Raw genomic sequence first — 27,782 nt, 5'->3', positions numbered from 1 at the left:
GGCACATGCATGGAAGGAGGGGGTGATGGGTGGGATACCCCTAAATCTCTCTTCTTCTTAACAGGGATCACAAGAATTAGCAGTGCTGAAGACAGACTCTTGTGGGTACCATGTGTGAAATCAGTGGTCTCAAATGTCATGCAGCCTGTCCACCAGGGCCCCTTCCATGGACAAGGCCAGAAGTAGGAACGCAAGTGTTAAGGTAGAGACAGAGGTGAAAGGGAGGACAAGAGGATGAAATAATAGTCATGGCTAAGATTTATAGATGCTTCCTATGTGCCAGGCCACATTCTACACACTTGACGCGCTTTAGCACATTTAGCCCTCACTAGAACCGCCCCCCCTACCCTACTTTACAGTTGACAGGACTGAAGCCTAAGGTTTCAATTAATAAATGGGAATGCTAGGGTTAAGATCCAGGGCCCCTGGGTCTGGAAGCCTCTTCTTTCATCGTTATGCTCTGTGCTCTTTCATTCATTCCTTCTCACTATTACTGGGTATCTGTGATCTCAGAGGAGAGGAAGAAAAGGGGATGGAAAGATCACCTGAACAGAAAAATCACTGAAAGGTGAAGGATTATGTGCTACTCTGAGCCCTTAACTAGACCACAGAACAACAACAACAAAAAAAAAACAGTTCTGAAATTGTTTTGAAGGCAGGGAGCAAAGGAGGCTCATCCCAGGGAGAAGTATCCTTGCCTGCTCCATTGATCTCATTCCCTCTCTGTCAGGTTCGGCTCAATAATCTAGCCTAGAATTTTCCCTGACTCCCAGGGGAGACAGTCATGAGCACTGCGGGAATAGGTGGATAGTCAGTCCATGGTACACCTTAGTAAGGAGGTCCTTTCTCTAGAGTGGCCCCTTCCTCTGTGGGAAGATGAGTCGCTCCAAGTAATTCCCAGTGGAGCGGGAAGCTCTGAAGGCCATGGAGAGGAAGGGCCTATGGATTCCCCAGCCTGTGAGTATTCTGAGCAATCACTGTGTTATCCATGTGGCAAATGGGAAGAGCTGAGTCCCTGAGGTTCAGCATGGAAACTTCTGGGGAGGGCATGTGGTGCAACTTCCTTAATCAAGCAAACCCAAGACCAGGCAGGCAACACCCTTTATTCACGCCCTCTGCTTTACCCGGAGGCTCTTCCCCGCAGGTATAAGGCAGGTGTTTTAGTTTCAAAGCTGCCAGGATGCAATATACCAGAACCAGAACTGCTTTTAAAAGGGGGAATTTATTACATTGCAATTTTACAGTCCTAAGGCTGTGAAAATGTCCAAATTAAGGTACCAACGAGATGTTACCTTCACTCAAGAAGGGCTGATGAGATTCAGTTCTCTCTCTCAGCTGGGAGGGCACACAGTGGCACCTGCTAACTTTCTCTCAGGGCTTCTTGTTCCATGCTGCTCCCCTGGGGGCTTTTCCTTCTTCATTTCCAATGAGCCTGCAAGGGCTCTGTGGTTCTGGTTGCTCTCATGGGTCTTGTGGCTCTGAGGCTTCAGCAACCTCATCCCGAATGGGTGGAGACACATCTCCATGGAAACCATCTAATCAAAAGTTATCACCCACAAGTGGGTGGGTCACAACTCCATGGAAACAATCAAAAAGCTTCCACCCAGCAATACTGAATGTGGATTAAAGGACCTGGCTTTTCTGGGTCCACCACAGATTCAAACGGGCCCAGCAGGGAAGTGCAAAATGTTGCAAACTATGTCCCTGCTGTAAAAACTATGTGAGCAGCTGAGGGATAGTTAGGGGGCAATAAAGGCAGACTGACTGCTCGTTCTGCAGAAATAGCAAATCCTTGGGGGCCTGAAACGCGGCAGCCCTCCCCCCTCGCCCCCACCCTACTTAAAGGAAAGGTGAGGGCAATCAGGATCCCTCCAGGGCCTAGGAATGGAGCGGAGACTGGTCAGAGGAAGCGGACAGCGCTGAAGATCTTGACGGGTCCCGGCAGGGATTGGGACAGGGAGGCGGGCAGGACTCGCACTCACTCATGTCTCCTCGTCTCCTCGCGACAGCTCCCGAACAGTTCCACCACCTCCCGGACGTCGTCCACTTCCCAGAGCCAGCACCGGCGGGACTCTCCGCAGGGGCCTCTGTCGGTGCAGCCCTCCCCGCCCGTGCGGCAGGACTCGCGGCCCCCCACGCCCCCAGAGCCCGAGCCCAGCTCGTAGCGCAGCAGCAGACGCAGGACGTCCCCGAGGCCTGGGCGCACGGCGTGGGCGGGGACCTCCCCAATGCCCGTGACTCGCGGGACTGGCGCCCGCGGCCCCCAGCGAGTGGAAGGCCCACGCGGCGCGCAGGGCGCGCTACTCCCTGTCCGCCTACCACGACCGCGACTGCAGGTCGGAGTACCCGCGCCAGGAGCGCGAGGACACGAACGCGGGCTGGGCCTCAGCCAAGGCGCCCTACGAGAAGAGCCCGAGCTGCTCGCGCCCGCGGCGGTTAAGCCTCCCCTCCGCGCCCTCTCAGGGGCAGGGAGGCCGGGCCACGCCAGCAGCAGCCGCGCCCTCCCTCCAGGCCCTGCTGCCCGCACCCGCCCTCCCTGCAGACCAAGCTGCCTGCACCCGCCCTCCCTGCAGACCCCAGCTGCCCACACCTCTGCCTCCCTTCCCCCGCCCTCCCTCCCTCCAGGTCCGGGCTGCCCGCACCTGCCCTCCTTCCAGGCCCCCTTGGTCCTTCCAGCCCTGACCCCGCGCCCCTCTCTGTAGCCCAAGCCCAAGCACGCCATCACCATCGCGGTGTCTTTGTGTGCCCTCTTCAACATGGGGGACAGCAGGAAGATCTATGAGGAAGAGGGTCTGGAGAAGTACGTGGAGCATCAGCTCAACAACGAAACCGTCATCCTGACCCCATGGCCCGCCTTCCGCTTCATGAAGGTGAAGGTACAGAGCCCCGGGCGGAGCCGCCAGGGTGCACCCAGGTGCCCTTGGCCAGCCAACTTCCCTTTCTGAGGCCACCCGCACCCGCCGCCCCTTCCCCGTCCGCCCTGGCCAGGCCCTGCGCCCACCGGGGCTTCCAGACCGTGAGGAAGGTCTGCTGCCCATGCCCCGGGCCAGGCCTGGCCTGAGTGGAAGCTCTGTCTTGGGACCTCAGGCCTGTGGGCCTCTTAAGAGTGGCCAGAAGCAATAACGGGCCTCAGTTGTGAAATGAAGTTCAGCTCAGCTGCTCTGGTCCCAAAACATGCCCCAGGAAGGCGAGCACGGTGGTCTGGGACTCGGGGGCATGGTTTGGTGGCCTGGCGAAGTGCTCTGAACTCATGGAAGCATAGCGGCTGTCACACTTACCCCTACACAATGTGCACAAATACTGCCCAGTAACATCATAGCTCTGCAAAAATAAACGACAGCCCTACAGATTGCCAGATTGCAGGTAGAAAGTCCTTCTGGGGTGTGGTGAAAGCTGGGAGGAAACTGGCAACCTAGTCTAAAATTCCAGTGCAAGAAATAGATGAGGGATAAAAGCCTGATCCTTCCCTCCGCTTCTCGCCCAGAGAGAACAAACCAAGTATCTTAACAACTACTGGCAAAACTGCCCCTTTACATGGTGAGCATCACCCAAGGCCCCAGGCCCAGAGGCCTCCGTAGAAAAATGGATGGCACCCCCTGCCTTGGCGGATCTGCCACTCTCAGCTACGCTGGTGCAGGAGGGCATGAGGGCCGCCCCCACCCTGCAGACCCCCAGCCCGCCGGCCCGGCCCCCGCTCCACACGCTGGTGTCTGTGACCCGCAGGCCCTGCAGCACGTGAACGCGTGGCTCCGTGAGCTGTACCCCGACAAGCAGGACCGGTTTGACATCGTGCTGATGGCCAGTGACCACACCCAGGTGGGACTGCAGCTCATAAACAGCTTCAGCCACTATGGTAAGGAAAACCAACACCCAGAGCCCTGCCTGCACCCGGGAGGAGGGGCCGCGCTGTTGGGCTGGCGTGGGCCCAGAGCGCAGCAGCGGCTTGATGTGACACCCCCGTCTGCGCGGGGAATGTTTATTTGCCTATGTCAGGGCAGGAGAGGCGTGTTCAGCTTTAACTTCAGCACGGAGTTGGGTCCAAAGCTCTGGACTTAACTTGTCATGTGTGAATTTCAAAATCTTAATCCTAGGTCCTGTCATATATTTCTCTGTTTTATGTTATTCACTTCTGAACTTGACTTCAAGGAGCCATCAACCCAAAGGCTTTCTCCCTGTGATCAAAATTCTTGCTCGCCACAGATATATGTCAGAAGTTTAAAGGTTTTCACCCCTCCTTTCCACTCGTAGACTCTGATTTGCCCCGTCTGCGCTTCCTCCCCACACATTGAATCCATAGTTATGGCAGTACAATTGTCTTTATGCCTTTACATGGAAAATGTCGTCGGTTCTCGTCTCTTCCTAGAATTCCCATCAGCGTGTGGGAGACACTAAGAGCAAGGCCTCCATTTTCACTGCTGGGGAATTCCCTGCCACCCTATGTGGGCTCCTTTAGCCTGCCTCTTTTGGAGACAAGTCAGAATAAGCCCATTATGTTCTTCAAGGCTTAAATTGTGTATACTTTTAAATAATCAGCATATATTTCAAGTTATGAGTTCTATGTTATTCTAATTGTAAAGCTCATATTTTACTGATACATCAAAATAGAATCTTACCTTTTAAAAGTACACCTTGATGGAAAAGACAGAATATGTGCAGAGGCCTTGTATGGGTGGGACGGTCTGCAGCAGTCACCCGGTAAATGTAGTCACTTCTTTAGGCCACCACCTTAGGGGAGTCAGCAAGTCCATGGATCCCTCGCCACGGAGGTCATGGGGCACCCGATCATGTTGGCACTGTACTAATTCTGCTGATGACCGGCTGAAGCCCTGACCCCTCACACAGCTGTACCATGGAGCAGCCACCTCCCACCTGAAAGGGAGTTGCTTCCCTTCCAGGGCTGCTGCTGGGGTCTTTATAACACTGTATGATGATTGCCTCTTGATAGGCCTAAGTCCTCAGAAAGCTGTGATCTCCTCGAGAAAGGGAGAACAGTTTTAACCCTGTCTGAAGTCCCGGTGGCACCAGATAAGTTCTGGATCATTAAATCAATTTTGTCCATAAAGAGTAAACTGGGCCACTTAAGTCCACTCTTGGCATAAGTGTAAAAGGGAGGCCACTTGTTAAGAACAGAGCAGACCTCTCCACCACAACTGTGCACTGTCCTCTTAGCCAGGCAGAGCAGAAACAGCTGACCACACATGGTTTTCTGCTTTATCCCATGTGCTTGTTTCCTATTTATCATATATCTAAAAAGACTGTGGGTAGGCCCATGATATTTCATCATATGCATACTGTTAAGGTTTATTCTCACGTTTTGGACAATGTTTTGCTTCTGTAAATAACCCAGCACTGAGAGTTTTTTACATATATATTTAGTGGAGTTTCAGAATATTCAGAAAAACATCCAATGTTGATCTTTTTTTAATAATCATTAATTAGTCTGCTCAGAATTGCATTTAAAATTTCAAGGGAGGAAAGTGACAATTTTAGACTTTTTTGTTTTTGTTTTTGGAAAATAGTTTAAATATAAGCATTACTTTATATTATTAGTGTATTGTTACTGAAGAAATGGAAAACCAGGGCCTTAAAATTCACCTACATCTTAACTGCCCCTTTCACCAAATGAGACTACTGTAATCCAAGGAGAAGAGCACTGCTCTGCTCTCATCAGAAGTCACACAGAGGAGCATATCTGCATGAGCTTAGCCAAGCCTTCAGTTCTCAGGTGCCTTTTATGTCATGGGGATAACAAGGCCTGCCACACAGGAATCATGAAAGGAAACTGTCACGGTCTGTGTGGGTGTACTTCACAGGCTGTAATGCACCAAACCCTCCGGCCCTCCCACATTTTCGACATGGGTACTAAGAGGTCATCTGAAACTTTACTTCAGGCTGAACTGACTTCCATTGGCAACATGTATTTACCGTACATCACTTTAGCCTCTGACCTCACAAAGTCTCTCTTGTCTGATAATAGGGTTACTCATTGACTACTTCTGTCTGACTGGCGGAAAGAGCCCCATTGGCTATCTGAAGGCATATCTTACCAATTTGTATCTTTCTGCGAATTCTGAAAAAGTACAAGAAGCAATACAAGAAGGTATTAACCTGCTTTTATCCCGCCAGTTATTCAAGAGATTTGCTCTAGCAGTTATTTACACATTGGGCTCCACAGATGATTATATGACTTCTTTACCTGCTTCGGCTAAGGTGTTTCTGCAGTGGGCCATCCTCAAGTTCATCCTCTAGCCTTCTCAGGGTGGCCGGCCTCAGTGATTGTCCCCCAGTCCATTCTGCACCTTACCGCCTCTTAGAGAAAGAGAGAGTGTGCATAGAGAGCTGTTTGTTTGGGTTTTTAAACTTTTTTTATTGTATAGTCTAACATATATACAAAGCAAAGAAAGAAAAAGCCATGCTTTTCAAAACACTCCTCAACAAGTAGTTATAGGACAGATCTAAGAGTTTGTCATGGGCTACCATACGATCGTCTCAGAGTTTTCCTTCTAACTGCTCCCAAAATAGGAGGCTAGAGGGCTTAAATATTTTTTTATCATCACAATCAACTTTTTTCTTTCTTTTTTTGTGAAAAATAACATATATACAAAAAAAAACTATAAATTTCAAAGCACAGCAGCACAATTAGTAGTAGAACATACTTCAGAGTTTGACATGGGTTACAATTCCACAATTTTAGGTTTTTACTTCTAGCTGCTCTAAGATACTAGAGACTAAAAGAGATCAATTTAGTGGTTCAGCATTCATGTTCATTTGTTAAACCAACATTCTCTATATAATTCCATCATCACCTTTGGCCATTCCCTCCCTCTCTTTAGGGGTGTCTGGGCTATGGCCATGCTAACATCTTCATGTTGAAAGGGTCTAGACAGCTGCTTTGATGCATGTGCCTGTGCAGGGAGTTGAGGTATCCAGTGATGGCTCAAGAGGGAAAGTACAGGGAGCATTATCACCATTGTGTTTAACCAGAGAGACTAAAGCTTCTGGTCCTGAGGAGGTAGTAACCAGTGCTCATGGCTTGCCAGGGATCGCCTCTGCTACAATGTTTGATGGAGCCAAAGACATGGTTTACTGTGATGTGCAGGTCCATATGGACTTCGACGGGGATGCTGTCCTCTTCTCTGGGGAGCCACATCTTGTCGTCAAGGAGCATGGGCTGGATGCATTCTGTCAACACTAAGCACTACTTGAGAACAAGCCTCTTGCTCAGGTAGGTTCAGTGAGCTTTAATTTCAATCTACTTATCTTCTAACTATTATGTGGCATTGGCTTTTTAAATGATTTTAGTTGGACAAATCCTTACATTTCTGTGTTTGCATTCTTTTCTCTATCCTTTCTGAAATGCTTCTGTGATCTTCCATAATGTATCTACCACCTCCAAATTACGGGTAACAGGGAATACAGATTCCCAATAATAAGTCATTTCTACATAATAGGTTCTCAAATCAGTAAGGTCATTTCAAATAGGCCAGTAAACATTTTTAAAGCTCTGCCTATGACCTCAAATTCAATAAGAAAGACATTGCCTAATTGAGAAAGTCTGCAAAACTGACAGCTTGTATTGAACCAAATCAAGATCCTTAAATAAGTACAAACTAAGAATATCCAATCAACTGAAGCTAAATATTTACATGTTTTCAAATCAACCCATGAGCTGAACTATTAAAATCACAATGTGAACACGAGCAGAACTTACAATGTTGGGACCCAAGGAAACTGGAAACACCACAATATTGACGAAACTGGATCTGAACTGTTTCATTCCATGGCTCTTCCCATAGGAATTTAATCCAAATTGTCCTTTCTGTCTCACATTTCCTTGCACTTAACATAATTATTGTTATCTTGACCTAATTTATAGAAGGAGGCACAGACTAACTGAAAGCTGAAAGGTCTTACTACTTTGTTGTATTACATTACAGCAAGTGATTTAAAACTGTATGTGCATGTAAGTTCATTTCTCCTTCCTACATAGCTCTTTTAGATGTATTCACTGTGTGTCATGAAATAGTCCAATACTAACAAACTCCATTATTTAGAGGAAAGTTCTGTGTTGTATTTGATAACAGTCTACATTGCTAAAATTCAGAGTCCATTTCATAGTAGCCTTTCATTGTTCTTGAAATCTGGAAGATCCCCTAAACAAGGATACTTCAAAAAACTTCAAAGAAGAATTCCTTCAATAAAAAAGAAAGAACAAAAGAATTACTTGAAAACAATGTTAAATAAGCCTTTTCTCATCTCAGGTAAGTAATCCAATTATTTAATATTTGTCTTACATTGTTTCTTTTTCTCTGTTTTCAATCTTTTTTCCTTCATTAAATTCCATTTTGAAGTTGTGAAGTTCAGTGCTAGTGGCAGCAGAAGTACCCAACATATTCCTAGTAAGCATTTTTGCCTTTATGTACCATCCCTCTGGCAGTGGGTGCAAAGGCTACTGTTCCCATGGAAAGGGCAGTTTTTCCATAAGGCCAGAAGCCCTGGCCAGGTGGGCTGTACAGATGAGAGAGAAGTTATGAAGTACAATTCCTGCCAAGTAGAGTTGGTAATGGGGAGCATGTGGTGTGGTCATGACAATGTTCCAGTGTCTTCAAATGGGACAGCTGGGGAGAATGAATTTGCAATCTTTGGTGCCATTTATGAGGCTGCAGTGGGGTTTGGTGACAAGTCATTGCTGCATTCTAAATTTAACCTTTGCCATGTCTCAAACATTTTCTGTGGCTTCTGTGCATTTGTTTTAACTCAGAGTGGTTGAGATATAATTTACATATAATAAAAGTCATCCTTTTTACTGTATAGTTCTAAGAGTTTTGGCAAATGCATATTGTTGTAAAACTACCACCAAAATCAAGATACTAAACAGTTTGATGAAGTCACCAAATTCCCTCATGCCCATTTGGAGCCATCTTAGCCCTCAGTCTCCAGGCCCTGTTGACCACTGACCTGACCCTATTCCTGTAATCCTGCCTTCTCAGATGTTATCTAAATGAAATCATACAGCATGCCGTCTTTTGAATCTGACTTCTTTCACTTGGCATAGTGCATTTGAGGTTCATTCACGGTGTGCCTTGAATCATTGTTCCTTTTTCTTGCTGAGCAGAATGCTGTTGTGTGGGTATAGCACAGTTTCCTTCTGCAGTCACCTGTTGAAGGCATTGGCATTTCTCTTGTGTAAGTATGTGGGAAAGTGATTGCTAGATCTCATGGTAACTAGATCTAACATTATACAAAACCACCAAACTATTTTCCAAAATGGCTGTACCATTTTGCAATTGGACAACATGGTATGAAAGTTCCTTCTGCTCTGCATCTTGTCAGGCATTTGGTGCTGCAGCATTTTTTTTAAAGCTGTTATAGTGGTTATGTAATGGTATCTCACTTGTGGTCTTAATGTGCATTTTTCCTATTGCTGCTGCTGCTGAGCATCTTCTCATGTACTAACTTAGCACCATGTATCTTAAGTGTCTGTTCAAGTCTTTTGTCCATATTTATTGGGTCGTTTCCATTTTTATTATTGATGTTTGAGAGGTCTTTATATATTCCAGGTATAAGTCCTTTGATCCGATATGTATTTTCCAATATTTCTCTCAGTCTGTGGCTTTGTCTTTTCATTCTCTTAACGGTATCCTTCAAAGAACAGGAATTTTAATTTTAATGAAGTCCTATTTGTCAATTTGTTCTTTTGTGCATTGTGCCTTTGGTATCATATCTAGAAACTCTTTGCCCAACCCCAGGTTGCAAAGATTCCCTCCCATGTCATAGTACATAAATGTTATAGGTTTAGATTTTATATTTAGGATTATGATGTAGTATGAATTAATTTGTTTGTGTTTATTTTTTTTGCATATGGATATACTAATTTTTCCAGCACTATTTGTTGAAGCGAACCACTTTCTGTTCTGTTCTTTTAATCTATGTACCCACCCTATTACCAGTACTCACACTGTCTTGACTATCGTGGTTTTACAGAAAACCTTGGAGTCAAGTGCTATGAATCCTCTGCGTCATTTTTCAGTATTGTTTTGGTTATTCCAATTCCTTTGCATTTTCATACAAATTGAATAAGCAGATTGTCTGTTTGTGTTTAAAAAAAAGGAAATTCTGCTAGACTTTTTATTGGAACTGTTGCTGATTTTATAGCTAAATGTGGGAATAATAGGTGTCTTATTCTGAAGTATACCTGTCTGATATCAATATAATTATTTGAACTTATTTAACCCTAACATTTACATAGTAATTTTTTTTCTATCCTTCACCTTTTAACCTCTCTAAGTCTTAATATTTAATTAATTTTCTTGTAGGCATCATTCAGTTGGTCTTGCTTTTACATAAATTAACAATTCCTGTCTTTTAGTTGCTGCTTTTAGATGGTTTACATAAAATTTAATCATTTCTTTTGTTGGATTAAAATCTAGCATTTTTCAGTGCTTCTCTATTTTTTTCTATGTGTTCTTTGGTTGTTTTCCCTTTTGTTTTTTAATTTATTGAGTTTTTTTAGAAGTCTCTTTTATCTCCATTATTAGCTTATAAGATATTTTAATTTTTTCACTGATTATCCTAGGGTTTAAAATATCCAGCTTGAAGTAATCACAGTCTACTGCCAAACAACATAATATCACATTATATGTATTATAAGAAATTTACAGTAGTATATTCCCAATTCCTCCCTTCCACATTTTGTTATATTTTTGTCATATGTCGATAAATTCACAGTATCTTGCTACTATTTTTGCTTTTGGTTATCAGTCATCTTTAAAGCAATTAAGAATAAGACAAACATGTGTTTTATATTTACCTTCAATTTAACCATTTGCAGGAATCTCCATTTCTTTGTGCAAATCCAGATTTCCACTGGTATCACACTTCATGAGCCCGACCCTCACAGTGAAAGCACAGCTGCAGAATGTTTAAAGAACTGTTTTTCAGATAGATTTTCCAATCATTTACTAATTGTCTATATTTAAATAAAATTCTAAAAAACATTAATGGGGAAACAAAAACTGCCCTCAGTACTCACGTCAGCAGTGCTCAAAAGGAAGAGACAGTGGAGCAATATTTATCAGATGCTACTGGAGGGGAAATGTAATTCAGGGATCCTATATCCTGCCAGAAGTCATCCAGATAAAAAGGAACACAGTTTAGAACCTACTGTTCTCAGGGAATGTTATTTCCATGAGACCTTCAGAAAAAACCAAGGCTAGAGGACTGGTTGGGCCAAAATGTTAGGACTAGGCACAAATGGACATAGGACACATTTAACCATAGAATTAAAACCAAAACAACCATAGGGACTAGGGTGACAGAAAAGAAAGCATACATTATGTGATCTAATAATATAGGAATTCTGTAACTAATAAAATCTGTAAGGATATAGAAGAAAGGTCTAAGGAAGAGTAAGTATGATGAACTTTTCAACTAAAACAGCTAACATTGAAGAATCCAATTTAAAGATAATAAATAGAAATATAAGAATATTTACTTATCCATTCAAATCCAAACACTAAGAAAAATTAAAGAAGGGAGAAAATCAGGTGGTAGAGAATAAATAGAGAATGAAAGAGAGGTTAAAGAAATACCCTAACAATTATTTTTCACTGTAAAGAGTAGATTTTAGATTTAAAATAAAATAGAGGATTCAAGGATTATTCACTTGAAGAAAATAATGCAAACCTTCTTAAACGTCAGAAAAACATACATATATACACCAAGCAAAGAAAGACATACATACACAATTCTTTAAAAGGTATAAACAAGGAAAATTAATAATCATAATAGAACCAGTATCAAGTATATTTGTAATATTAATAACTTTAAATGTGCTAAAACACAACTATTGTTTAAAACAAAACACTTTCTGATGGAATCAGACAGCAAAATCTAATTCTATGCTCTATGCAAGTGATACACCTTAAATGAAGTCTTCTGAAGAGTTGCAAATAAAAGCATGTGCAAAGATAATACCAAGCAAGTGTCAATATCAGGCAAGGTTGAATCCAGACCAAAAAGAAAAAAAAAATTGAACTAGATGAAGGAGTAAATACCTTATAACGCAAAATACATAAACCACAAGAATACTGCTTTTGGTGACCAACTGGTTTTATTCACAGTGAACATCCACCCCATTTTGCCACAGGTAGTCCCAGTTTATGCCTGTCATCTTGGCTTAATTATTTGTAGAACCTTCTTTCACATTTAATATTTGCGGGCTTAGATGATAGATGACTGATCACCCTGGGTTTACTCCAGGAATGCAAGGCAGTTCCGTATCAGGACATGCATTAGCACACACGTGGGGAGTCCCAGCGTGACACAGCTGCATGGACCAGGCAGTTGTCCATCCTGTTATCTGCTCTTGAAAGCCCCACTCATCTCAGAGTCCTCCTCCTTTGGCTCCTCACCCCTGTGACATATGTTCCTTTCACAGGGCCCCTTGAAAGGCTTTCTGGAAGATTAAGGCAGACTGCAGGAGAAGTTTTATGCCAAAGATGACTGGTTACTTTGCCCCATAAGGACCTATCTGGTGATGGCCAGGAGCACAGCCAGCTCAGGCACACATGTGCTCAAAACACTGCACTGCTGGGAGCTGGAGATCGATGAGGTGCTCTTCCTTACTGGAGCCCCCAAAGGCCCCATCCTGGTGAAGATCTGGCCCCACATCTTCTTTGATGACCAGATGTTACATGTTGAATGGGCACAGAAGTTTGGCACCATCACAACTCACGTACCTTATGGCATAGGTCAAAAACTCATCCTTTAGGGATGGGGAGGAAAATAAAGCACTGACAGTCTGGTATCACAGAAGCTACTTCTTTTGCAGGAATAAGATAGATATTTGAGAAGACTGGACCTCATAACCTAGCTCATTTGGGATGTTTTTTCTCTGGATTGCTTAAGAAAACATTTTGAACCATCAGGTACCTCCAAGCTATTTCTCTGCCATCTGTGGGGCTGAGTGCCATTACCCCTGTCTTTGTGCAAGTCCTAATGATGACTCTTCAGGATGTGCTTATAACTTGGATGCTTCAGTGCCGGGGGTTGTTTCATATGTTTACTGAGTTTTACAAAGCGTGGCTCAGTTTTGGATGTGGGTAGATGAATGCATTGTTACCCATCACCATTCTCCAGATGTTGAAATAGTATGATCATGTGCACTCTCGAAAACTTAGAGCTTTTTATTCTGTGGCCTCTGTCATCAGCCTTTGAATCAATGCAAAATGAGAATGTCACTGCCTGCCTGTTTATACTAATTTGGGCACTTGCCCTAAGAAGGAAATCAGCTGACTATCCCTGTAGCACACTTGCCATCTAAGAGCTCCAGCAGAATCTAGGAGGAGGGTCTTGGAGGCTTACTTGGTGGGTTAAATACCTTTCCCACAGGGCTTCATAATTGAGGTCTCTGGGTTAGGACCAGAAAGCTTGGCTCAAGTTTGTATGGTATAGGGGTGGGGGCACGTCCAGTACTTCCAAACGTGCCAAGCGCCATCCGCCAAGACCTGACCCTTTGTCATTGTCATTCTGTTGTGGATGCCTTGTTTTCAGCAATTATTAATCATTAGCCATATCTACCCATATTATGCACAGTTCACTGTTTATATAACAGTTTATTTAACAGTTCACTGGTTATTTTTACATGTGACCTCACTGTTTTATCAAGCCCAAACCTTTGTAGCACTGTCTTATAATTACTTTCCTTTTGTCAGTGAAAAAACTAAGAATCAAAGAGATTTAGCAGCTTGTCCAGGATGTACAGTTAATAATTTGTAGGCCTAAGATTCAAATCCAGGTCATGTTTACTTGCCGTCTCTCACCTAGGTGTAACATTGCCTTCTAAATCAAGATCTTATTAATTTCATGGCCTTAAAACCCATACTGAACAGATAGGTCATTCCATCAGGCTCCATGCTTAAGCTCTACAGAGTTACAAGCCTCAAGATTCCACCTCTTTCCCCCACACGCTCTCCTGCTCTCTCTTCCCTCTTCCATCTCTATCCCACCTACACATACATAATCCACTCCTGACTCTAGTTCTGAGAAAACCACAACTGATAGACAACTTTTTATCCACTCCCTAATTTGCTGTAACAAGTCCAAAATATGTTTAATAATGACATTTTTTAGTCCCTGCTGTTTTGGGACAATTGTCTATATGAAAATCACAAGAGGGACTCAGACCTTTTCCTTTAGGAAATTTTAAATCTTAGCACTCCCGTAAATAAAGTCAAATGTGCAAGCTCAAATTGCCAACACCAGAGGCCTGTCCTCATTGCAAATGAGGGACACACACAAGGCTGAGGAAGGAGCGATCTGATGGGCTGGAAACGGTCAGGAAGTGGAGAGACTTCAGGTGGGCTTTGAAGAATGGGGAAAATGCAGATGGGGAGAGAAAGGGGAAACAGAGGGATGTGCCATGTCCTCAGGGAATTTGAGCAGCCGATTGAAGACAAAGTGTGGGAACAAAGGCCCAAGTCTCAGGGGTCCCGATACCAGGGCCCTGTCTGACCCCCAGTGACAGTGCTGTTTCCCACCTCTGAGCTCCATTTTCAGCACTTTTAAGAAGGCTTTTTTCCTGCCTCCAGCCCTTTTCCGTTTATGTAATGAGTATGTTACATGTCGTATCCTTTTTACATAGAAGGGAGGGAAGGTTTATCAAAATCATGGAGGGGAGTATATTTCAAACAACCCAATTGTGCCTCCTCGAGGCCCTTATCCTGAAGATTCTGGAATCTGGGGGGTGAGAGTGAGGACCTTGGAGTAGATGGTAAGCATCCTGAGGACAGCAATGGCGTCCTATTGCTCTGTAGCCCTCCCAGGGCCTGGCACATGGTACGAGATTGGTGTGTGTTTGTGGGATGGGAGAGTAAATGAATAATGGCATCTTAAGGGTAACTTGGGCTTAAAGGTTCACAGCTCAAAGATGGGCCTCCTGACATCAGTGAGGCTTTTGCAGTTTAGGAATCACTTTCCCCTCCATTATTACATTTAATCACCCCACAGGGTCGGGGTGCTCTGTGGACCGCAGGGCCCAAGCCCATGTTTACACAAGTCCAAGCCTGTCCCACAGACAGACCATCTGACTGTGCCCTCTTCTAAAAGAGCCAGTGCCCAATTTCTTTGAGGGTTCTCAAGGTGTGGTTCCCTAAGGAAGCAGCATCAGCATCAGAATCACTGGAAACTTGGTGGAAATGCAAATCCTCGAGCCCCACTGTGGCCCTCTGAGTTAGAAACACTGGCACGCAAACCCCCTTGTCTCCCAAGCCCGCTGGCGATCCTGAGGCTAAGGTTTGGGGAGCCCAAATGCACAGCGTTTCAGGCCCATTCATATTCAGGGAGTTCTCCGTTCATCTCTGAAGATAAGGGCCGTTCCTGAGACTTCGGCGAGCAGGGCGGGTAAGGAATGGCCCATCCCAGGGACCCCTCCAGCAGCGCACCCGAGGCCAGCCGTGAAGCACGGCCTTTGGGACGGCCCTGAGGTCACCTGCGGGCCCCGAGTCGCCCTGAGGTCGCCACAGGCCCGCACAGCTCCGGGCCCTGCGGTCAGTCTGCGCCCCGGGGCTCGCGCGCGCTGTGCGGGCAGTGCCGCCCGGCTGGGCCCTCGGAGCACGTGTCCCCGGGGACCACGGGTCCCGGCTTGCCCTCCTGCGCGCCGGCGTTCCGGCGTCCCTGTCCCCGGCGGCCACGGCCTCGGCCCGGCGGGAGTGCGGGCGCCCGGGCAACCTCGCGGCGGCGCGGCCATGGCGGTGGCGACCGGCCGGGCGCTCCTGGCCGCACTGGGCGGGGTGGGCTGTGGCTGGCAGCGCGGCGGCTCGTGGGCTCCAGGGCTCCAGGGCTCTGCGGCTCCATGGCGGCGGGGACGCCGCGCCCATGCGCGAGAAGACGGTGCTCATCACCTGGGCCAACAGCGGTCTGGGCCGCACCACGGGCAGCTGGTGGTGAAGGAGCTGGACCTGGCCTCCCTGCGCCCTGTGCGCGCCTTCTGCCAGGAGGTGGTCCAGGTGCGGGCCTGGGCGTGGGCTGCGGCGCGGGGCGGCCGGGGGGAGGGGGCGGCCAGGCTGGGCCACGCGCGGGGAGGCCGGGGCCTCGCGGGGCGTGGGAGTTCTGGCCGCGCCGGGGCGGGGCCGGGTTGGGCCGAGTCCAGGGAGGCACGACAGGGGGCGGGGAGCCTTGATCTGGGCCGGACGCGATCGCGTGGAGACCCGACCCGCTCTGAGGCCTGCGGGGCCGCGGTGGTGCGCTGGGCTCCCGCGACAGAGCACGACCCGCCCTGGTTAGGGCTCCGATTGCGTGAAGGCCAGGCCACGCTTGTCTAAGCTACCTGCGCACCTGGACGCAGGTGAGCTTCTGCGCTGGGCCAGGGCTGTCCCCGGGGCTGCGAGGCCCATCCGCTGCCCCAGGGTCTCCGGAGAGGGGCCAGAGGAAAGCCGTACGCCGGTCTCGGAAGGACGCTTCACCGTGGTGCGAAGGGCCCGGCGGGCCTCGGCAGGCCCCGGGCTGGCATTTCCCAGTCAGGAGTGACTGCACCAAGCGGCCGCCTCTGGGCGCGGGGTCGCCAGTGGCCAGGCCAGGCATCTGGGCACCCCCCACCCCGCCGCCAGCCGGCTTCGCAGAGGACTCAGACCCAGGTCTTTAACCAAATAGAGTGGAGCTCGGCGTCCAGGGGAATTTGCTAAACGGGACAGCAGTGAGAAACAACATCTACATTTGTGGAAGGACTTTATGTGGCCGGGACTGTGCCAGGCATTTCAGATATTTTCTTTCAGTTTCAACAAAATTTAAGTGCCCTTGCAATTTGATTACCTTTGAATCCTCACAGTAGCTTTATGAGGTAGGAATTAATATCCCCACTTACAGCCTGGGAAACTGAGGCATAGGTAAGCTAAGCCACTGGCCGGAGCTCTGTCTCCAAGGCCCTTGCTGTATACTCAGCTTCCCGGCAGAGGAGTGCCAGGACCTCTTGGCAGACTGTGCCAGTCCTTTGTGGACACTAAGAGCAGGCTTCTTACCGGGTGGCATGCACCAGGGCATTCAATTCAGAAGAGGGAGAATGTAAATCAGCTAGCATAGGTGCCCTGAGGAAGGAGAAACTACAGCAGGGAACCCTTAGTGAACAGTACCCGCATGTCCTTAGGACAAAATAATCATCCACCAGTTCATTTACTAAGCAGTTAAATCTGAAGAACCTATTAAGTGTTTATGTCCTAAGAATTTAGTAGCTGTCTTAAAAAAATAGTACATATAATTGAAAGAAAAATATCTATTTTAAAATTCTTAAACATTGCTACTGGGAAGTAGGGGCTTTTGGTCACTGCACCAACTTTTAAACTTTGGAACCAGATTGAAGACTGCCACTCTCCTTTACTATTTCACATTGAGTTTTTAGCACAGTGCTTACTTTTTATTACAGAGTGCTAAAAACTCAGCTCTGCAAAGATCTGACATCATCAGAAGGAATATAGCACCATGTAATGTGGACACTCTGAACACCCTGGAGCTAATAGTTTTGTGGTGTTGCGCAAAGTGTCACTGGGTTTCATGCAGATGTTTAGAATATCCCACAGCAGGTTGGGTTTCTTTTCACTGCTAGTATTTCATTGTGGAGTAACACGCAAAGGGTAAGAAAATAAGAAATTACACTAATGTATAGAAGATTTTTGAAGCATTAGAAGTAGGCCTTTCTGTTCATTAAAATGAAGTCAGGCCAAGTCACCTTCTCATCCTTGATACCTGTGCTGCTTTGGAAATATGGGGCAGAACCAATTAAAAGGTATTTAGATAAAGGGATAAGTAAGGTCCGTGCTTCTAAGGTTTTTCCCTAAGTTCTTACCGGACTCAAGTTCAGTGGCTATAAGGAGAAGGAAAAACAAAACAGAACAACAACAACAAAAAAAAACACGAAATGTAGATTTCACAGAGGTTGGCATTTTTGGTATTTATGCCATTTATCTCCTAGAACTTTAAAAAATAATAAATGATGGTCTTAGAAAACACAAGCTAGGCAAAGAATGATGGTTCAGAAATGACTAATTCAAGAAATGCTTCCAAAGGATTAGTGAAAAAGAACACGCCTTGCTTTCCCCTCACCAATGAACTCTTGCCTTCTTTTTGAAGTTCGCTATTGGAAAAGCTAAAGGTGCTGAGACAGACAGAATGAGAAATACTTCATCTTCTAATGGGTACAGGGGCCCACTGGACCTACTGTGAGACAGACCTGAGCTAAATCTCCATCAGTCACCTGAACCCCATAAGCCTCTACTGTGATTGGTCAACCAGGGTGACATTCTGGGTCCCCTGGAATTAATGTCACTTCTGATCCAGTGTCTGATAATCCCTGAAATATCTGTCCATGTCTATTTCCCAGTGCACAGTCACCCTAGTAAAGACTTTTAAGGCTGTAGGTCTCCTTGAGAAGGCTAGGAGGAAGGTTGGCAGTGTAAATTTTGGGCAGTGTAAAATGGCCCTTCCCTGAAGATACTCAGCCCTCCTCTCATTCACGGAGCTCTGGGTCTGTAAACTGTCTCAAGTCTTGAAAATGACTAAGGAGCCATGATTTTCTGTATTTATAATTCAAGTTAGACTTCTGTTCACTTGAATTAGAATTCTTCTGCTTATACAGCTTGCATTAGCTAGGGTTCTGTAGAGAAACAGAATCAGCATGAGATATCCATATATATAAAATTTATAAAAGTGACTCATGTAACCTTGGGAATATACAGTCCAAAGTCTGTAGGGCAGGTCACAAGCTGGAAAATCCAGTGAAGGTCCTCATCAAATTCTCAGGAGAGGCTGGCTGGCTGAAGCAGGAAGAGATATTGTCTCTTCTGAATCCCCCGTAAAAGAATTCCAGTGAGTGATTAGATTAAGCATCACTCATTGCAGAACACACTCAGAGCATTTGCAGTCAGCTGTGGATGGCAATGAAATTATGATTTATGTTCACAAAATGTCCTCATAGCAACACACAGGCCAGTGCTTGCCCACCCAGACAACTGGGCACCACCACCTGGCCAAGTTGATACATGAATCTCACCATGACAGTCCTTGCAAATTGGCAGCTATATATATCACCATAAACAACACTTAAATTCTAAATAGAAAGTGATAACAGACACATTTTTTCCTCACCTAACAATATTCAACTGTCTCATGTACAACTGGAAATGTATTAAAACTCCCCAGAATAAGGTGCAAGTCCTTGGGTAATATTCAGTCTTCAACTTGATATCTTACAACTTGAATACTAAAACATGAATAAAAGAGCATTATACTCCTTGTTTCTGTAACTGATCCTGTAATCATAGTTCATGTTTATCACTACCTTCTTTCACTACCCATTTCATGTTCCCTTTACCCTCAGTAAACACTTCACCTGGTCATGGTTCTTTGCCAGGTGGGGTAACCCAGACCTTCATTACTGAAATTTCTGGGCCATTGGTAGTCCTTGGATTGGGTTGCTGCAGTTTTCCATTGATTTTAATCAGAAGGTATGGTAGTACTTAAAGATGACCCAGGGGATCTCCTAAATTCCAGGAAAACTATTCTTTACCTCCATTGTGCTGTTACAGTCCTATTTCCCCTTGTCAGGGTCAATCACCCCAGCCAGTAAACTAATCCCCTTCTTGGTTTGTTGATCCAGGGGCTTGAGTAGCCCAAAGTGACCACATGGCAGTCTTAGATTCCAGTTCAATGGAACCATCGTTGTTTGTCCTAGTAGAAGCATTCCCCTTTCTGGAGCTAAAATCTTCAGACCAGCAAAGCTCAAGGTCACAGTGACAGGAAGCAAAAATTATTCTAGTGGATCACAAGGAATAATAGTGAGTGGTGCCACTCCCACTTCCACCCCTTGGTTACTGGAGCTATGGATCCTGTCTATTGGAGAAATAGCAACATACAGTGGACACTGATAAGCATACACAGCCCCCTGGAGAACATCAACCCAGGCCTGCAAAGTATTGTTACTTAATTGGCACCATAATTGAGTTTTCAAAAGCCCATTCCACCATTCTATCAATCCTGCTGCCACTGGATGATAGGGAACAGAGTAAGATCAGAGAATTCCATGAACATATGCCAATTCCCACAGTCCATTTGCTGTGAAGGGGGTTCCTTGATCAGAAGCAATGCTGTGTGGAAAACAATGACAATGGATAAGGCATTCTATAAGTTCATGGATGGCTGTTTTGGAAGAAGCATTGTGTGCAAGGAAAGCCACCCCATATCCAGAGAGTGTGTCTATTCCAGTTAGAACAAACCACTGCCCTTTCCATGATGGCAGGGGTCCAAGGTAATCAACCTGCCACCATGTAGCCAGCTGATAAACTTGGGGAATGATGCCACATCATTCCCCAAGTTTATCATTGGGTCTGAGTGTGGGTCTCTGCTGCTGGCAGGATGAGCAGTCAGAAGTAGCTGTAACCAGGTAAGCCTTGGTGAGTGGAAGTCCATGTGGCACTTCCCATAAATAATCTCCATCCCTACCACCATGACCACCTTATCCATGAACCCTTTGGGCAATGACAAGAGTTGCTAGGGAATGAGGCTAATTGGTATTCACAGGATGGCTCATCTTATTCTCTTGATTATTAAAACTTTCCTCTACTGAGGAAATCTTCAGGTGCAAATTCACATAGGGGACACAAATACTTTCATGTTTTAAGCCCATTCAGAAAAGTCTATCCACATACCTCTTTCCCAGACCTCTTTGTGACCAATTTTCCAATCATGCTACTCCAAGTCCCTGACCATGCAGCAAAACCATTAGTAAAATCCAATGAGTCAGCATAAAAATGCACCTCTTGCCAGTTCTCCTTCAATGTAAAATGAACAACTGGGTGCACTGCTCCAAGTTCTGACACCCGGAGGGTTTCCCCTCACCACCATCCTTCAGGGACCTCCCAGAAAGAAGTTGTAGTACTGCAGCTGTCCACTTCTGGATGGTATCTGCATATCAAGCAGAACCATCTGTAAACCAGAGTTTTCTCTTTCTTAGTCAATACACTGTAAGGGACTCCCCAAGAGGCCATAAGTCTGGTCTGAGAAAGAAAAGATTATGTAGCAGATGGGCAGACCATGGGCATTTGGGCCACTTCCTCATGTAACTTCCTAGTGTCTTCAGGACCTGCTCTAGTCCTATTTCATATATACTTATATAGCCATTTTGTGATGCAATGCTGCTGACCATGCCCAAATTTATGGCTTGGTGGGTCAGACAACACACAGCTTGTGATAGGCAACTCGGGCCTCATGGTAACTTGTGGTTAAGGGTTATACATTCATTTCCTAGTAAGGCCCAGTAGCAGGCCAAAAGCTGTTTCTCAAAAGGAGAGTAGTTATCTACAGCAGATTTTATGGTTTTGCTCCAAAATCCTAAGGGTCTTCATTGTGATTCTCCTCTAGGGGCTTGCCAATATTCCAGACAGCATCTTTATTTGCCTCTGACACTTCCAACACCATTGGATCTGATGGATCACATGGTCCAAGTGTCAGAGCAGCTTGTACAGCAGCCTGGACTACAGCCTCCTCTTATTCATGTCCCTACACAAATTTAGCTGCTTGTCTGGTCACTTGATAAATTTCCCAAATGGGGAATATTTTGTTCCCCAAATCCAAGGAGACCAACTAGGTGTTGAACCTCTTTTTCAGCCATAGGAGGGGCCAGATACAGAAATTCATCCCTCACCTTAGAAGGGATATCTCAACATGCCACACACTGCTGCACACCTAGAAATTTCACTGACATTAAAGTCCCATGTATTTTTGTTGGAATTGTCTCGATTCTCTGACATGCAAATGACTTACCAATAAGTCTACAGTAGTTGCTACTTCTTCCTTACTAGGTCCAATAAACATGATAGCTTCAATATAATGGACCAGTGTGATGTATTGTGGGAGGGAGAAATGGTCAAGTTCCCTGCAGACAAGATTATGACATAGGGCTGGAGAGTTGATATAGCCCTGAGGTAGGACATTGAAAGTAGATTTCTGACCTTATCAGATGAAAGCAAACTGTTTCAGGTAGCTAACAGATAACAGCTATTGAGAAAAAGTGTTTCACATATCAATAGCTATGTACCAGATACCAGAGAATGCATTGGTTAGCTCTAGCAATGATACCAAATCTGGATCAGTAGTGCAATTGGAGTTACCACTTTGTTGAGTTTATGATAATCCACAGTCATCCTGCAAGACCTATCTGTTTTCTACATGGGCCACACAGGAGAATTGAGTGGGGAATGTGGTGAGAGTCACCACCCCTTCATCCTTCACATTCTTAAGAGTGGCAGTAATCTCTGTAATCCATCCAGAAATTCAGTATTGCTTCTGATTTATTATTTTTCTAGGTACAACAGTCCTAGTGGCTTCCACTCGGCCTTTCCTACCATAATAGCTCTCACTCCAAAAGTTAGAAAGCCAATGTGAGGATTCTGCCAGTCTCTCAGCATGTCTATTTCAATTATGCATTCTGGAACTGGGGAAATAACTACAGAATGTGTCTGAGGGACTCCTGGACCCACTATGAGATAGACCTGAGTTAAAATTCCATCAATCCCAGACCTCCATAAGCCCCCACAAATTGAACAGAGTGACAATTTGTGTCTCCTGAAATTAATGTCACTTCTGAACCAGTGTCTGATAATCCCTGAAATATCTGATCATTTTCTTTTCCCCAATGCACAGTTACCTTGGTAAAAGGCCATTAGTCTCCTTGGGGAAGTCTTAATAGTATAGATTTATGAAAGTGCAAGAGTCCTCCAACATATGGACCTGGCCTCCCCCTCTTTCAAGGGGCACTGGGTTTGCAAAACTGTCTCCAGTCTGGAAATTGATTAAGGGTATATGACTGCCTGTTTCTGTAACTCAAATTAGACTTTATTCATTTGACCTACACCACTTTTGCTTATAGAACTCAATCAAGAATGTAGTAGACTGCCCATCTATTCTCCTTCTAGGCACCCCATGACATACTAGCCAATGCCACAAGTCTCTGTGAGCCAGATTATTTTGACTCCTACTATGAATGTGCTGTCCATTATGATAGCCATGTCTACCTTGTCTTTGGTGATTAAGTACTGGTATCTGGCTTCAGCCAACTTGAGATCCAATCATCCCCATTGTGTTTAAGGTTTCCAGTTCAGTGACAGCAGTTCTCAGAGTAATATCTTCCCTACAGTATAGGGCAACTACAGAGCTTTTCAGGGAAGATGGTGCTAACCTCACAAATTCATTTCTCACAGTTATGGTAAAAGATGCATCCTTGAGACATTCCTGGGGTGTATGAGCAGCCTTTTCCTGATAAATCTGATCTAACATTCCAGTCTCTCTGATCCATTAGATCCCCTCATCTACATTATACTGAGAAGTTCTGGCATTTCAACCCAAGGTAATATCAGCCACCTTTTGATCCATATTTCAGACAACCATCCAAACAGTTAATGCCTTTTCTAACTCCTCAAGCTATAAAATTGAATGTAGAACCTCTGCTAAGTGGGACCATATCAATAAATTCAGTCTGATCCAGCTTTATATTCCTCCCACCATTATCTCACACCCTTACATTTCATTGCCATACATATTCCTGTGATTTCAGTCTATATACATTGAAAAACTCATGCAGTTCTTTTGGAGTATAGCATACTTCCTAATGTGTGACACATTGTACCTCACCTTTTTGTGCCTCTTGGGACTTTAGTGTAAATATAGGTCTGGAAGAAATGAGGGGTGGTGGGGTGGGATCATGAAAAGATTTAGTAGTATCTTCCAGGCCATTTGCTTCAGGGCATTCATTTGCAGTTTCATCTGGTGAAACAGGATTAATTACTCTTGGGTTAATTCCTTCAGGTAGATATTGGGTGGCCAACTCCTCAGGGAAGGCTGCAGGTGTGGTGGCTGAGTCCTCATGGCAGACTATTACAGGGTTATCTACAAAAGACACAATAGGATCTAAGGTTTCAACCTTTCCTTTGCCATCATTATTAATCCATATGTTGCCATCCCATTCTTCAGGATCCTACTCCTTTCTACTCAATGTCCTCACTTTAATTGCAGATACCATGTAAGATTGAGATTTCAGTTACATTGTAAAGTTGCTACACTAACAATAAGATTCTGGGTTTGATTTTCAGATCTCAAGTCTGCTGCAAAAACAAATAAGATTTTCCTTCAGGGCACTCATAGAAACATTTACATCTGTAATACATCATGTAAGCTTCTCATTTGAAACCTTCAGCTCATCCCTTTCCTCATCAATGTACACAGCATATCTAACAACAACCAGCCAACATCTTTATACTGCCTATTTCCACAAAATTCTATAAAAGTGTCAATAACATTATCCTTCTGAGCCTGGCTTTTTAGGAGCAAAGCACTAGAAAAATCCAATGGTGATATTTTGACTATCTCTTTTGCTAGCTCACCCCATGGATTGGCAGTGTCATTCTGATTATGGGAAACAGTGTTCTTAATACCTTTGTGACCAGTCAGAGTAGAAAGCCAATTGTAAAAACCCATTTTTAAGGTTCTGTTTCTTAAGAACCACTCCTGGTTCCAAGCTGTATTAGCCAGGGTTCTCTAGAGAAACAGAATCAGCAGGAGATATTTGTAGATATAAAATTTATAAAAATGTCTCATGTAACCATGGGAATGTGGAGCCCGAGTTTTCTGGGGCAGGCTGAAAGCTGGCAACTCTGATGAATGTCCTTAGTAAAATCTTAGGTGAGGCTAGCTGGGCAAACAAGGGAATGTAAAGGTCCAAGGCCTGTAGGGCAGATTGCAATCTCGCAACTCCAATGAAGGTCCTCAATGAACTTTCAGGAGAGGTTGCCTGGACAACCATGGGAATGGAAGAGTCCAAATCCATAGGGCAGGCTGTGAAGCTGGCAGCTCCAAAGAAGGGTCTGGATGAACTCCACAGGTGAGGCTTGCTGACTGAAGCAGGAAAAGTGACTGTCTCTTCTGAATCCTCCTTAAAACCTTCTGGAGATTAGCTTAGGCAACACTCATTGCAGAAGACGCTACCCTTAGCTGATTACAAATTCAATCAGCTGTGGATGTGACCAACATGATCATGAATGAAGTCCATGTAATGCTCTCATAACAACAGACAGACCAGCACTTATCCAACCAGACATCTGGGCACCAACACCTGGCCAAGTTGACACATGAACCTGACCATGACACAGCTCAAACAATAATTTAGTAGACTGCCCATTTATTTTACTTCTAGGTATCCCATGATCTACTAGCTAATGCCACAAGTCTCTGTGAGTGAGATTATTTTGACTGCTGTTTTGAGTCTGCTGTCCATAATGATTGCCATGCCCACCATTAACTGTCACCAGATGGCTTCTGCCAACCCAGGATCTGATCATCCTCATTATGTTTAAGGATTCTGGCTCAGTGAAAGCAGTTCCCACAGTAATATCTGAACTATGGAGATGAGAGACTACAGAACTCTTGTGAAACAGGATTAGTCTTTCCAGACAGAGGAGAGTCTGTTTCCCCAGGTGAAGTTGTTACAGAATTAGCAGGCAATGAAGGATTAATCTTGTTAGATTCAGGTTGGGTGGCAGGCTCTTCTGAGGAATCTGGAGGCCAGGGAGTTGTTTACTGAAGGCAGGCTAGAGGTCAGGAAGCTCTTTCCTCAGTGCGGTTAATTGCAGATTTATTCAGCAAAAAGCTGAGCAGATTTCAAGGATCCCATTCTCCTCATTGCCATCATTATCAAGACATATATTACCATCCCACTTTACAGGATCCCATTCTTTTCCAATTAAAACCTTTAGTTTAGCAGCACACAACCTGCAAGGTTGAGATTTTAGTTTACATTGTAAATCTGCTACTTACACAATGAGCCTTTGTCTCAGGATTTCAGATCTCTCAAGTCTTCAACCACAAGAAATAAGATTTATTTTCAGGGCACATGTGGAAACTTTTACATCATTCATACAGCACTGAAGTTGCCAATTTGAAGACTTCAGTTCCTTTCTTCCCTCATTACTGTATCTGGCACATCTAATAACAAGCAGCCAGCATCATTATGCATCTTAATTCCACAAAACTTCAAAAAAGTGTCAAAAGCAAGAGCCTTGCCTTGTATAAGAGTATGATCAGCAGAATATAATGGTGATATTTTGAGTACCTCTTTCCTCAGCTCACTTCATGGACTGTCAGTGTCATCTTGATTACTGGAAACAGAGTCATTAGTGTCTGTGAGACTAGTCAGGGTAGAAAATCAATTGTAAAAACACATTTTTAGACTCCACTTCTCAAGAACCACTCCTGATATGAAGCTTTGTTAGTCAGGATTCTCTAGAGAAACAGAAACAATAGGAGAGTTCTGTAAATATGTGATTATAAGGGTGTATCATGCAACCATCAAAATTGAAGAGTCCAATATCTGTAGTTGTTGCATGAAAGGCAATGTAATATTTGAGGCCACTTAATGTATAGGTTCAGATTTGTGGACAAAATAGACTTCAGTGATATAAGAACAGATTTTATTGGGAAAGTAATTAAAAGTAAATAAAATAGCTTTCAAAAATAAGGCATTGTTACATCACTAGATAAAATGGCACCAACACCTGAAGAAAAGTGCTGGAAAATATTGAAAGCAGCATTCCAAGTCTCATTAATAAAAATCCACAGCAATCTTGGAGACAGCATTCAGCATCTCCTTAGTCAAAATCCACAGCAAAGTGTTCTTCTCTCAGATAAAATTCTGATGAAGTGCTCCCTCTTTCTCATAAGATTATCCTCTCTTAAGATTCTCTGGTCCAACTGCTTGCATGCGATTTATATGGTAACTTTATACAATAGTAGCCAGATTCCAATTAGCTTATGTGACCAGACCCACTTGGGAACTCTGAAAAACTGGCTAGGGACAAAGAGGAGCTTTCTGGGACCTAGATATCTTTATCAAAGTACACCTCCTTCTGGGAGCACAGATAGTCCTCCAAGCTAGAGTGCACATTAAAACTGTTTCTTACCAAGGTCACGTAATAGCAACAACAGTTGCAGACAATGGCAATATCAGTTGAACAGAGAAGACTCTACAAATTTGTCTTTCCCTTATAGTAGGGCAGGCTGTGACACTGGCAGCTCACATAAAGGGTCTGGACAAACTCCACAAGAGAGGCTTGCTGGCTGAAGAAGGAGTGAAAGAGTTTCTCTTCTTCCTTAAAAGCATTCAACTTATTGGACTATCTCATTGTGGCAGCATGCCTTAGTTGATCTCAGATGTCATCAGTCACAGATGCAGTCAACTGAATAATAATTTCATCAACCAGACAGGAAATGTCCTTGCAGCAATGTTCGGGCCAGTGCTTTCCTGACCAGACAACTGGGCATAACCATTCGGCACAGTTGGCATCAGAACCTAACCATCACACATGGCAATGCACATGGAGTATTTTTCTCCTTTCTCTTCTGGGTATGCTGACTTTTAGTCTCTAGGTGCTCCCTCTGGCTCACTTTTCTGCATCAAATTTACTCTGATTATAGCCATATTGGACCAAAGCCAATCATGTAGCCATATTGGGCTAAAGCCCATCCTCATTCTGTTTAGGCATACCTTAGAATCTTCAAATATCCTATTTACAAATGGGCTAATTTCCTGAGGACCAGGAAATGCATTTGAACTTGGCTCCTGGGGGGGACATAATTCAATCCCAAATAGAGACATTATTGTAAATTTCCTAGTAAGACAACTTATCTCTCTTAGATGACTATAAGCATCTACCTGACCTCCCTGCCTTCAATCAGAGCAGCATAGCATC

General features: G+C 44.6%; 1 protein-coding gene and 1 pseudogene across 40 annotated transcripts in view; one reads left to right on the top strand and one right to left on the bottom strand.

The window, feature by feature from the left end:
* LOC143648798 (uncharacterized) overlaps positions 1-27,782 on the bottom strand; it is a 303,168-nt gene that overhangs the window by 97,666 nt on the left and 177,720 nt on the right. For 26 of the 39 annotated variants that reach the window (XR_013158774.1, XR_013158773.1, XR_013158789.1 and 23 more), the window contains 2 exons: positions 18,711-23,928; positions 4,614-6,309 (listed from right to left, as the gene is read on the bottom strand). The exons of 1 other annotated variant lie outside the window; for it this stretch is intronic. The gene's annotated coding sequence lies outside the window, so the exon portion shown is untranslated. Of the gene's footprint in view, positions 1-1,292; positions 2,530-4,613; positions 6,310-10,810; positions 10,912-18,710; positions 23,929-27,782 lie in introns of those variants that run through there. 12 more of the 39 variants (XR_013158779.1, XR_013158804.1, XR_013158805.1 and 9 more) reach the window with 9 other exon arrangements.
* LOC143648799 (cytosolic 5'-nucleotidase 1B-like) lies at positions 11-12,808 on the top strand (annotated as a pseudogene). Its single transcript, XR_013158818.1, has 7 exons — positions 11-202; positions 2,010-2,434; positions 2,701-2,870; positions 3,724-3,853; positions 5,978-6,100; positions 7,041-7,225; positions 12,440-12,808. The product of XR_013158818.1 is annotated as a cytosolic 5'-nucleotidase 1B-like (transcript).

This window comes from Tamandua tetradactyla, chromosome 10, assembly GCF_023851605.1.
Source record: "Tamandua tetradactyla isolate mTamTet1 chromosome 10, mTamTet1.pri, whole genome shotgun sequence".
Classification (NCBI taxonomy): Eukaryota; Metazoa; Chordata; class Mammalia; order Pilosa; family Myrmecophagidae; genus Tamandua; species Tamandua tetradactyla.
This window is presented reverse-complemented; position numbering and strand designations above follow the sequence as displayed.